We start from the raw sequence: 13,706 nt of genomic DNA, 5'->3' as shown, positions 1-13,706 counted from the left end.
TGTGCCTTTGCTCTTTTATCATTTTTTTTTCATTTCTTCACTTCCCCTCCTCCTTCCCTCCATCCCTTTCTTCTTTCCTATTTATATTTCGCTGTTAGTTTCTCTTTTATCTCTGGTTTGACATTTCAAAATGTAATGTCTGCATGGAGCTTTTCTTATTCATTTTACTCTGAACTTGGTGAGCTGTTTCAAGATAAAAAAAAAGTTCTGTGTATTTTTGTTATGTTACATATAGATTGTCAGACATATTTTTCAGCTATTCACAAAACTAAACGCAACAATTTAAAGAAAGCTCCTGCTTGTCACTCAGTTTAAATTTATTAACATTTTTCCAGTCTCATTTCGGCTCTCTCATTTCCTTTTTGTGGAACCTTTTAAAGTATAATAGAGATTATTTTAGTACAGTTCTAAATATTTTAATATTGATCAATAACAAATATACAATTTCTAACTGTAATAACACTCTCACATATAAAACCAATGTTTATTTATTTCCATCTACTTGAAAGGCAGGGCAACAGAAAGAGACAGAGACAGAGACAGATACCTTCCATCCATTAGTTCAATTCCCAAATGCCTGCAACAGCCAGGACAGAGCCAGGCCTGGAATAGGAACCAGGACCTCCACCCATGTCTCCCATGTTGAGCCATCACCTACTACCTCCCAGGGTGCATTAGCAGGAAGCTGGATCAGAACTGGAGAAGCTAAGACTCCAGCTGGCACTGTATATGGGATATGGACATCCCAAGCAGTAGCATAACCTCATTCTTAGCATCACATTAAAAACAAAACAAAACAAACAAGAACAACTCTATTATCATCTAATAGCCAACTTATAATTAAGTCCCCTCAGTCACCATAAATGTATCTTCTTATGACTTTTTCTGTTTTTTCTTTCTAGTTTGGCTGAGCTGATTTTTTAATTCCAGCTCCTTCTTTGCCTTGTCTTTTCCTTTGCCCTTTTCTCCATTACACAAAATTTCCTTCACTTACCCTTTTAACCAAACATTTGCAAATTTGGGATATATATGTAACATACTTCCACTTATTTTTCCTTTCTATTTCTCTCAGTTTTGTAGTTGTCTTCTGTGTCATCTTATTTCTGTCTTACACGTGTCTCTTCTTCCATTTTGTTGTTTATTCTGGAGTTCTCTTTTTACATTAGAGATATTTGTCCATTCTGTGTGATATCTTCTTATAGTTAAATGCATAGTTTATAAGATCTAAGGTTGCAGGGACTCAAGAATATACCATAATTCATACAGCAGCAAGAAAAACTTCAGTACCAATTCAAATACAATTAATATATAATCCAGTACTTGAGAAAGAGATATTAAAATTCTGGGTGGAAGTTATGTATCAATTCAACATACATTCATGTAACAGGGTTTCTTATTTCTTGGACTTCTCTGTAACGTAACAGTAATATCAAGTAAGCTAGATTTTCTTTTGGAACAACCAAAGTGCCAATTATCCAACAACATTTTTAAGAATAGAGCTTGATTTATTTTTCTACTTCTATTTTTATAATCATACTTATTGAATTTATACTTGCTTTCAAAAATGAAGCTGAAAAAGACTTGAAAGAGAAGCTTTGGAAGCAAATGTGCTAACAATTCACTTACTTGTTATCACTGATGGGCAATTAATATATACATACTAATTTCTCAGGGAACACAGGCAAATTTATTTTGTCATCAAGTTTAACTTACTTGGCAAAAAAGTATTGTTAAGTTGATTTCCTGTTTTTCACTTTTCCTGGAGAATACTGAATATAATGTAACTTTTCTTGGTCATCATAAAGAACATCACTTTTTATAACAGAGTAATAAGACAGAAACTCATCCTCAGGGACTACTGAGGTATATAATACCATAAGACTTTTCTTCATGATCTGAAATTTCTATGCTTTACAAGTTTTGCTACTTTTTATTAGTTGCTTCATCTTTCCTTAAATCAGCTGTCCCTTTCTACAGCTGCCTGTGTTTCTGCTTCCTGAAGGAAGGTGGTTAATTCCTCTCTAATCTGCTGCACCCTGAGAAGTCACTTTGTTTTGATTTTGTACATTTTTCATCATATACAGAAACATCAGAGGCATAATAACTTTCAAAAGAAAATGTCTTTAATTTTTGCCTTGGTTCTGGAGGACCTAGGTCAAGAGTTGCATATACCAATGGCCTATTTGGGATTAAATCACTGAAGTGGCATGGAGTTTCACATGGCAAGGCATAAGGAATATGTGTGTGTGTGTTTGTGTGTGTGTGGGGGGGGTGTGCGTTTTTAAAATAAAGCCACCAGGATTATCTCATGGGGGCTCCACTATGATAATCTTATCTAATCACTTCCCCAAAGCCTTTCCTTTAAACATCAGAGTTGGATTAAGTTTTCACCTGCTTCATACCCCAAAATGAAGGTCAATTTTCATCACTTGAATCTTTGTGAGACACTTGAACATTATCCAAACCTTAAGAGTAACTCTCGTTTTATGCCTAAAATAAGAATAGAGTCAGAAAGGGCTAAGGGAACATTAATCAATTAACTGCATGAAATTTTTAAAGCCTGGTTTGGTAGCTAAAACGCTGAATTGAATATGTGATACCACATTATACAAATTTTCAGTTTCATATATCCGTATTTCTGTATTTCACACATTTCTGCAAATAAATTCAATTATTAAAATCATATTTATTTGTTTGATTTACTTGAAGTGCAGAGAGTCAGAGCTCTCCCATCCAAATATTCAGTACCCAAATATTTTCAACAAGAAGGACTGAATTAGGACCAAGCCAGGAGCTTGGGACTCGACCCAACTGCTTGAGCCATTACTTTATGCCTCCCAGTATATTTATTAGCAGGGATCTGTAATTAGCAATGGAGCCAGGAATTGACCACAGGCACTCTGATATGGTTTGCAGGAGTCCCAAACAGTGCTTTAATCACTTCATCAATGCAAGCACATTCCTCACCCTCATTGTGTGTACTGTAAAAATGAGAAGAAAGCCTGATCTTCATCTACCCAAGAGGAAAGACAATTTCCAAGATCTACTCACAGAAGCAGGGGGATGCCTGCCAATGTTAACTTTTTCTGTTTTACATGGAGGAAAAAGTGTTTCTAAAAACATGACCTAGGTATTATTGCCCATCCCTCTATTTGCTCCTCATTTATTTGGAATTGTGCAAACTAAAGTCATATATTTTAATATTTTTATTTTGTTATTTGAAAAGCATAGAGAATGGAGAGAAAAACAGAGATTTCTCAATTACAATGATTCACTTCCCGAATGCCCACACCAAACAGGGCCACACTTCCACAAAGCCAGGAGCCAGGAACTCATACAGGTCTCCCCCACGAGAGGCAGGGATCCAGCTACCTGAGTTATCATCTGCTGCATCCCAGGGTGCACATGAGCAGGAAGCTAGAATGAGAAGTTAAGCTGGGGCTAGAATCCAGGCACTCCTATAGGGGATGTAGGGATCTCAAGCAGCAACTTAATCACTGTGCTAAATAAGGGCCTATTACTAAACTACTTCCTATGTGGTTTCACTTTTTCTTTTCTCAAGGTAAATAATCATCATAAATGCACTCCTTTTAAACAAGGTTAGATATCACCATTGTCATTTTGTAGATGAGGAAACTGTGGATCAAAGTAATTAAGGAATGCATTCAAGGGGCAAACATTGTAGTGCAACAGGTTAAGCCTCCACTTGCCATGCCCACATCATATATAGGAGTGTCAGTTAGTACTGACTAAGCCATTCCTATCTAGCTCCCTGCTAATGCCCCTGGGAATCAACAGATGACAGCTGTACTTAAATCTCTGTTACCCACATTGGAAATCTGGATGGAATTTCTGGCTCCTGGCTTTGGCCTGGTCCAGTTCTGTTTGTTATGGCCATTTGGGTAGTGAACCAGCAGATTAAAGATCTCTTGATATCTCTGTCTCCCTCCCTCCTTGTGTCACCATATATATGGATATATGTACATATATGCATATATGCATACATACATATACATACCTATGTATATATGTGTGTGCATATGTGCATACATATATATAAGTATATATGTATATATATGTGTGTATATATATAAATATATGTATTCATTCAAGATATTTGGTAAGGCTGAACCAAGTCTACTGAATTTAAACCTTATTGCTGTGAAACAAAAAATAACTTGAGCATCTTAGGGAAAATATCTAGAAATGATTGAATGGAAAATATGTGGTATTATTTTTACTGCACACATTTTGATAAAGATTGAAATCACATTTTAATATTAAGGGGGGTAGATGAAAATAATTCTAATAACCTCCCTTCCTTTTCTTTTCAAGTAATCATGGAGAATCAAAAGCCATAATTCTCATGGAATGTATTTAATCTTTTCCTAACAACCTAAGAAAACAACAGCACTTACTATTAGTGCTTGTTGAGAGATGAGATTCCAAATGAGGTCTCACAATTTTCATCATACAAAACAGGTGAAATACTTAGGACACGCTTCATAGTTTACATTTCTTTTTTAATTTGATGAGCTTAATATTTCACTTCAGTTACCATTTAAACTTCTGAAATACATTTATTTGGGAAAGGTATAAAATATAATTCCTTTTTGTGGGATATATTAAATTCTTTGGGATGAGTGTGGGGTAGATGTGGTACGTGAGCTGCATGACAGAAAAAATGTATAGCAGCTTACTTGACTGAATAAAAAGGATGATAAAGTACAGTTTCTGGGAAGACAGGTGAATCGCTGTCATATCTCTGTATTTATTTTCGAGTATAAAGGTTGAGAGATAAATGAAGCATGTCAGCATATCATTCTAATTTAGAACAAGATTGATTCTCACCTTTGAATGCTCTGCATCTTAATCACCATTTACAATAGAATTTTTAAAATAGATTAAATATAGCAGGTCAGAAATTAGCAATATGTATCATTTTGTTTGCAGATAAATTATATGCATGTATTCATGGTTGATTTATTTTTAATGTGCAGGATAACTTATTGAAATTAAATTATGTTAAGTTGGTAATAGTAGAATTAAGAGGTACATTTTTATTTAGCACCAATTGAAATAAATATTCAAGGTATTTTTAAATCAAATCTTGTTTAAAGCTTTTTCTAAACTCAAGCTTCCATAACTCTGCACTAATACAACCTGTTTTATAGATTGGTAGCGTTATTATAAAATAAAATTGGTCAGGAGCAGGACATGTTTAAATGTGCCTGCCCTAGTCTGGTTTCATGGTTATAACTTCATCTAAAGTAATTAGATTCTGTCATAACTCTTTCATTTTACTTTAAACATATTCCCACACTATCGTATGATAGAATGAATGTTAGGAGGGTTTTCTTTTTAAAGATTTGTGTATTTATTTGAAATTCACACACACAGAGAGAGGGAGAGACAGAAACAGAGAGTGAGAGAGATCTTGCATCTGCCAGTTCACTACTCAGACAGCCAACAGTTAGGGCAGGGCCAGGCCAAAGCCAGGAGCCAGAAGCCAGGATCTCCATCCAGGTCTCTCATATGGGTGGCAGGGGCCCAAGCACTTGTTCCAGCTTCCACTGCTTTTCCCAGGTGATTAGCAGGGATCTCGATCAGAAGTGGAGCAGCCAGGACTCTAACTGACACCAATATGGGATACCAGCATCACAAGTGTTGGCTTCACCAGCTATGCCACAATGCTAGCTCCTAGAAGGGGTTTTTACAGTTATAATAATTTCTTTCATAAATGTATCAGTTACCTGTTGCTGCAAAGAAATAACTCTGACACCTGGCATCTTAAAACAGTACACTGTTATTATATCACATCTTCTATGGATAAGAAATGTGGGACAGGCTTGGCTGTGTGGAGCCAGCTCAGCACCTCTTGGGAAATCAATGGTCAAACTGCTTAGCAGAGCTGCTGTCTTCTGCCGATCTGACTGTGGCTTCAGTATGGTATCTAACGGCACCTGCTGGCACTGCTCACCTGCCTCACAGGTAAATGCTGGCTGTCAAAAGCAGGACTCTGATCCTTGAAACCTAGATCTGCTTGAGGTTCTTCAAAATACAGCAGCTGACTTTTCTATACCCACACTGAACAAATAACCCGAGAGTAAAGCAATAGCCTCAGTAATTACCCTAATCTCCTGCTTGTTTCACAGGACAGCCTTAATCACTGGGGAGGCGTGTGTGGGGGCATCACTAAAGGTCTTCAAAATTTCACTACTAGAATTATGTATCTTTGCTTAGCAACCATTTAAAAGATTTCCTGAGTACCTCCAAGTAAACAAGATAATAAATAGGAAAGTATTCAGAAACATGTTCTCAGACTTGACTCATTCCATATTTAGCATTATGTTTTAAATCACCATTTTAAAGTTTTCTATTTATTTAAAAAACCGAATTACACACACACAGGGAAAGAGAGAGAAAGAGAAAGGTCATCCATTACTGGTTCACTCCCCAAATGGCTGCAAAGCCCGGGGCTGAGACAGGCTGAAACCAGGAGCTTCTTCTGGATCTCCCATTTGGGTTCAGGGAACCAAAAATATGGCCATCCTCTGCTGCTTTCTCAGGCCCATTAGCAGGGAGCTGGATCAGAGTTGGAGCAGCTGGGACTCGAACCTCTGCAGCCAGTGGGCTTAACCCACTACTCCAGCCTAGATTACCATTTCTGAAAATAGTCATTTGCTTTGTTGATAGCATTAATGTTGCTTAATTCCTCATATTAAAAATTCTTTAAATAGTTTTATTTTTAACTAATATTTGATCATCTACTAGGTGACAATTTTCTATCTAGAAACTGGGTTGCAAAAATACCAGAAATGTATTTCAGGTTCCTACATGAGTAACAGTGATGAAGCAGGAAGTTGAAATAGAGTGGATCTGGGACTCAAACCCAGGCCCTCCAACATGAGATCCCAGTGTCCAAAATGATATACTCACCACTGTATCAAACACCCACTTATCAAAATATTTTTAAAGATCTCAAATATAGGTGGTGCAGAACAATCTCAAAGCAACAATAAAATTTTATCTGTGGATAAAGCATCTTATAAAATATATGCAAATATTTTTGGATAACTAGAAGGAGAATAAATAAATGAAAAATAAAGTAAATATCCATGGAACTAGTAGATAATTGAACCATACCCACAATTCTTATTCCATTTGACCATTAACCTGTGCACTAATGACTTTGATATGTTAGAGGTGAGAAATTACTCAAAAAGAGGATCTGATTGGATGAGGATTAGAACAGAAAAATGATATAAAATTAGGAGTCATGTTTTAGCAGAATGGTTTATCAAAGAGCCATTTAAAATTACAATCAAATATTAAATTGTATTCACTGATTTTGAATGCAATCCTTCAAAAATCCCATTTTGTAAATCTGAAGTACACTTTTGCAACAATTTATTGAATTAACAGATTTCAATGCTGACAAGTAAAATAGTTTAATGTCCCATTCAAATTCTGGTGCATGAACACTTCGATTTCCATGGTATTCCTAATTATATAGAAGATGATGAGGCTGGGAAATATTTTTTCTTCTACTTCTACTCTGCTTGAGAAGAAAATACTCAGCTAAATTTCTTACTATTCTTTCAATGCTCACATAAATTATATTTAATATTTGAAGGAGTCTTTTGTGGATATATTTGTTGGACACATTTCTATAGATGATAACACAAAATTTTAACATCTTTGTTGCTTTCCCTGAGTAGTAAATAATACATGCTTGTGAAACCTCAGACAGTAAAGGGATATTTAAAATGAGAAGCAAAAGTTTTGGTAATTAGAGTGGGAGTCAAGGTCAAGGAAAATCATGAACACAATTCTCGGTGATACTTTTTTAAAGAACCTCATCTGGATTATATTTTGAAAGTATTGCTTTGAAATAGTAAAATAAAAAAAAAAAAAAAACAAAGAAAAAAAAATCCCAGCCTTTTAAGAACATGTTTTGTTAAGGCAAGAGAAGACCCATGGAGATATGAGAAATCTATACATCTTGGTATTGTCAACCAGAGCTAGCCAAAAGTGACAGTGGCTTTGAGGACTCACATGTACTAAGAATCCTTGGAAATACAAATTAATTGCCCTGAATACAGGAAAATGACCATTATGCACAAGTTACACAGGTGCCAAAACCAATGGAACATACATAAAACAGTTGTACAAGGGCCAGTGTTGTGACTCAGTAGGTTAAGCTGCTACTTGAATTGCCAGCATCCTGTAATGGATCAACAGTGTGAGTCCTGGCTGTTCTGCTTTATATCCAGATCTCTGCTAATGTGCCTGGAAAAGCAGCAGAAGATGGTGCTATCCAATTGAGAGACCTGAGTCAAGTTCCAGGCTTTTGGCTTCAGTCTGGCCCAGCCCTGGTTGCTGCAGTCATTTGGGGAGTGAACCAAAGGATAGGAGATCTCTCTCTCTGTCTCTCTCTCTCTGTCTCTCTTTCTCTATCATTCTGCCTTTCAAATAAATATATTATTAAAGTGGTTGTGCCAGTGAGAAGGGAATTGTGGCCTAAAGTGGACTAGAGTAAGAGTTTTTTAAGTTCCCTATGGCAAGATTTTTGTCTCTTTTGTCCAAGAGACACTACTGTCCAAGAAAGTTCTTGGTCTCTACTGGGCACTCAGTAAATACTTGTGAAATAAAGGAAAGAAATGATAAAAGAATTTGAACTTACAAATAAATTAAAAAATGAACTATTTGATGTACAATTCCAGCACTGAAGGAAAGCTTTTCATTTATGAGGAGGTACACAAAAGAATATAGCAGCAATATAAGATTCTTAAGTAACCCTACTTCCAATTCTTTGGTTTACTGCTTTTTTTTTTAGTTTTTTTTTATTATTATTATTTTATATGTCATGCTGTAACCAGAAACTGTCATTGTAGGGGTGGGAGGGTTAACAATATTATAAAAGTAGAGATGAAAACAGATAAAGATATCTTTGGATATGTACTTAAAAATACACTTTATAATTGAATATGGTGTATTTCCCAAACTTGAGAATTATGTTTTTTAAACATATATTGGCTATGAACTTTCCATAAAAAAGTGACTGTACTCATATATATCTTGTCTCTAGTGGACTTTACATTTCTTTAAGGCAGATACTGTGTATCATTCACCTTTATAACCATAGGGTCTTGTAGTACCTTTTTTTTTTTTTTTTTGACAGGCAGAGTGGACAGTGAGAGAGAGAGACAGAGAGAAAGGTCTTCCTTTGCCGTTGGTTCGTTGGTTCACCCTCCAATGGCCGCCGCAGCCGGCGCGCTGCGGCTGGCGCACCGCGCTGATCCGATGGCAGGAGCCAGGAGCCAGGAGCCAGGTGCTTCTCCTGGTCTCCCATGGGGTGCAGGGCCCAAGCACCTGGGCCATCCTCCACTGCACTCCCTGGCCACAGCAGAGAGCTGGCCTGGAAGAGGGGCAACCGGGACAGAATCCGGCGCCCGGACCGGGACTAGAACCCGGTGTGCCGGCGCCGCTAGGCGGAGGATTAGCCTAGTGAGCCGCGGCGCCGGCCTGTAGTACCTTTTAATACTTCACAAGAATAATTCTTAAAATTTCCATTTTATCCACTTTTGAATGATGTTTTCTCCCCAAATGGTTGTCAGGATTTATTTCTCAGAAAATAAACTATGCCTAACTCAATAGTTTTCATAGAATATTCATTATGTTAGTTAATAGGAATCTATGATGCCTACATCACCAAATTATCTCCATCTTGCCATGGAGACTGAATCCTCCACTCATTACCTTTTGCTCAGATCTTCCTTCAGCATCAACAAAGGCCCATGGAGGCCACTCTAGACAATTGCTAAAAAGGCATTTGGCTCAAACAAATCCTATTTAAGCTGCTGCATTTTAACACAAAATCACTATGCATGCTTATTTCTCTGGCCTCCCCTAGAATCAGATTCCAGATGTCTTCTCAACAATTAGCTTAATGAATTTTAGAGCAACCATCCTCTCTCCCACACAGAGAACTATTTTTAAGACTTTATGTTAATGTGTTTTTCTGCTCACTTTTACTGAATTTACTCCTCTTTAACATTCCTTTTGTCAGTGATATCCTTAAGCAAAAAGAAAAGAAAAGAAAAAAAGTCATTTTCAGCAGAGAACATTTCTCAACACCCAATAAATAATCCTCTGAGATAGAGAATTGCATTTATAATCCTTCCATTTTTGTCACATGGGCCACTACAAATTCTTCTATTATGCAGTATATTTTATATTGGTGTACATGTCCCTATTAATACTTACTTTCTAGTTAAGTAAAGCATTATCATTATCTTCTATCTCCTGTACTTGTTCCTTCCTTACGCTTTTGTAACTAGCATGTGTTTCCCACAATGGAATGCACCATTGCATCATTCCAAGTTCTCCTCAAATAGAATCTCCTTCTATTTATTTTTAGTAATATCAACTATTCAGAACAAATCTGAGGAACAACAAAAGAGAAAACAGTGGCCACCCGAACAGCCGAATACAGAGACCACACGCTGGTGTTTATACTAGTTACAGAATCACACATAGTCCTTGACCTAAATCATATCTTACTTAGCAGCACTTGACATGATTTTTCATACCATTAGCTTTCTATTTTCCCAACACACAGCACCAATTTTCATGCACTAAAGAAAACCAGACACAGCAAATAGATACACCGGCTGGAGGTGTCATTGCGATTGTCAGCCCAGCAGGAAGACTGAGATGTAAGACTGCAAAAGGTCAATCTCAGAACTCACAAAAATCTAATAATCAGAGCTCATTTAATTGAAGTGTGAACTGGCCTAGGTCTCTTGAGGGCCTGAGTGATCTTTTCATTCTGGGATATAACTTATTTAACATTAACAGTGGTCATAGAGAATACATTCCAAAGATTAATTAATTTGTTTATCCATTTATTCATTTATTCACCAAGAAAAACCTGTGCTACAGATTTATCTTTGATGTCAGTGCTCCACCATAAATGACAAGCACAGAGACAAAATTTTAGGAAATAATGTAAAGTTTTCCTAAATTTGAGTGGTTTTTAAAGAATTCAGTGAAGTTTTACACTTGTTTAAAAGGCTGAGTATATGATTTTTCTTAACTCCCTGAAATATCATGAATTATAATACATAAGAAAGAAAGCAATGTTTCATATCCATCAGATCTACTCATTACAAATTATTCAAAAGAATAGTTAAGTCCACAACTCCAACACTGTTTTCTACTCTTAGATATAAACTGTATGTTGCTGTCAGCCGTAACTGAACTCTGAACAAATCTACTCACAGAGACATTTCTAAACTAACTTAATTAATGCATTTCAGAGTTTAAAAATTAAGAGCATTTCAATGTCATTGTGAGAGATCAAGTGTTTTCAACTCTATTTAAAGGAAGTGTTTTAGTGGTTGAAAAGCCAGCTCTACTGCTTTAATCTTTAATGGAGACTAGAAATTATTCAGCTACATCACTAGACGCTTCTCTAATTTTCACTTTGGTCCATGATTCTTGACATTGTAAATAACATTGAAAGAACAAAATAACCTTCTTAATTGCCTTTTGATTCCCACAAAAGTTTTTTTAAAAGTATTTATACTTTTTATAAGACTACTTTGTGCTATCTTGTTATAAACTTATTTGCCTTATTCATTCTGGAAATATATTTTTAAATATCTTGCTGTGAGCCCTCAGTTACATCCTATGGAATCCTTCAACTTAAATTTGGAGGCAAGATTTCAAGCAGTAGATTTGGGGAAGAAAATTGTAATGGCAACTACTGTGAGAAAAATCACTGTGTCTGCAAAAAGAACCACACTGACAGAAAACAGTTAAGACAAAAGTGTCCAAAATATGGAAATAGAGTCAATTGACAGAAATTGAATGAAAGGATAAGGTAATGAATGTGTCAGCAAATACATGCACTCTTTGAAAATCTGCAAATAACCGAAAACATGTGTTAATTGGAACATTTTTTGTAAAGATTGATTTATTAATTTGAAAGACAAGTTACCAAGAGAAAAGGAGAGGGAGAGATAGAAAGAGCTTCCATCTGCTGGTTTACTCCCCAGATAGCCACCACAGCCAGGGCTGAGCCAGGCTAAAGCCAGGAGCCAGGAGCTTTTTCCTGTTCTCCCAGGTAGACACAAAGGACCAACACTTAGGTTTATCTTCTCCTGCTTTTCCCAGGCCGTTAGCAGGGAACTAGATCAGAAGTGGAGCAGCTGGAAAAGGAACCAGCTCCCATATAGGATGCCAGTGTCCCAAGGTGATAGCTTTACCAACTACACCATCACATTGACCCCAAATTAAAAAATAAAATAATTACCAATTTTAAATTTTGCTTTGAGCTTCTCCATGATAGAACATTCTAATTAAACTATGTTTGTTCATACAAAAATGGGTGAAAATTAATCTATACATTTGAGAATTAAATAAAATTTGATGTATGATAAGAATAATTTTAACAATTAGGTTAGAGAATATCAAGTTTGATTAAAGGAATGCACAGTGAAGAACACTAATTTTGGAGTGGAAATTCAGGATTCAAGATACATTTTCTTTAGGAATCCTACATTTTCTTTAGGAATCCACATAAGGTGGTTTTGAATAGTAAAATGGATATGTTTTTGAAACCAGACATTTGGATTAAAACATTGGCTCTTCTCTATTAATTCTTTACTAGCTAGACATTACTCCTCAGTCTCTGATTCTTCATCTGTATTTATATACACATATACTTCTTTATCTCTCAAGGGTGTTGTATGGAATAACTCAGACAGCATACGGAGGTTCTGTCTCATTGTGCTTGACACGTAATAACACATGCCAATTCTATTTGTCTCTTCTTCCCCTTCACCTTTAGAACGTTAGTCTCTATTAACTGATGTCTATTAATGGTCGCTGTCTAACACCAGTGTAATTAATAAAACTAGTATATTCTGTATGAAAAAATACAGAATATAACTTTAAATTTGCCAGTCTTTAGTACATGTTAGTATAGAGGATGATCATTTATAGCAATGCAGTAAGTGAGGTTGCTGCTTGTCTGTTATCACCTAAAGCAAAGGACATGGTAATAAAAAGTTGTCTAAATATAGGAGATGAGGACTTCCCACACCACTATAGAAATACCCAATTTGAGATACTAAAGTCTATTTATGCTATATTCACCAAGTTCTAATAATTTAATGAGTAGGTTTTCTTGTGGAGCACAATTTAATAAGCAAGTTTCAATTATTAGACCAGGTTCATCCATCTTTGTGAAACTTTTAGTCCATATCTGATTTTTAAAGTAAATCTCATATTCCTATGTCTGGTTATAATACACAATAGCAAAATTACTCATAGAATATCTACACTAAACCCTGCAAATTTGATATTACAACAGCTAGCAAAGCAGAATAAAGACTCAAAAATTTTGAAGTAGAATTCAGGGCTCTGTTATCTGAATTTACGTGTAATTCCAAATACAGACAGTCCCCAACATAATGATGGTTGGACATCATTTTTCAGTTTTACAATGGTGCAAAAATGATATGCATTGCATAGAAACTGGACTTTAAATTTCAAATTTTTATCTTTTATTGTGCTAGGGATTTATGATATGATACTTTCACTTTGCTAGGTTATGATATTCATCATGCTAGGTGTATTAAACATATTTTCAACTTACAGTGAATTTATTGGGTCCAAATCCTAGCTGAAGTGAA

This window comes from Oryctolagus cuniculus, chromosome 13 (assembly GCF_964237555.1).
Source record: "Oryctolagus cuniculus chromosome 13, mOryCun1.1, whole genome shotgun sequence".
Lineage (NCBI taxonomy): Eukaryota > Metazoa > Chordata > Mammalia > Lagomorpha > Leporidae > Oryctolagus > Oryctolagus cuniculus.
The sequence above is the reverse complement of the archived record's forward strand: the minus strand, read 5'-3'. Positions refer to the sequence as shown.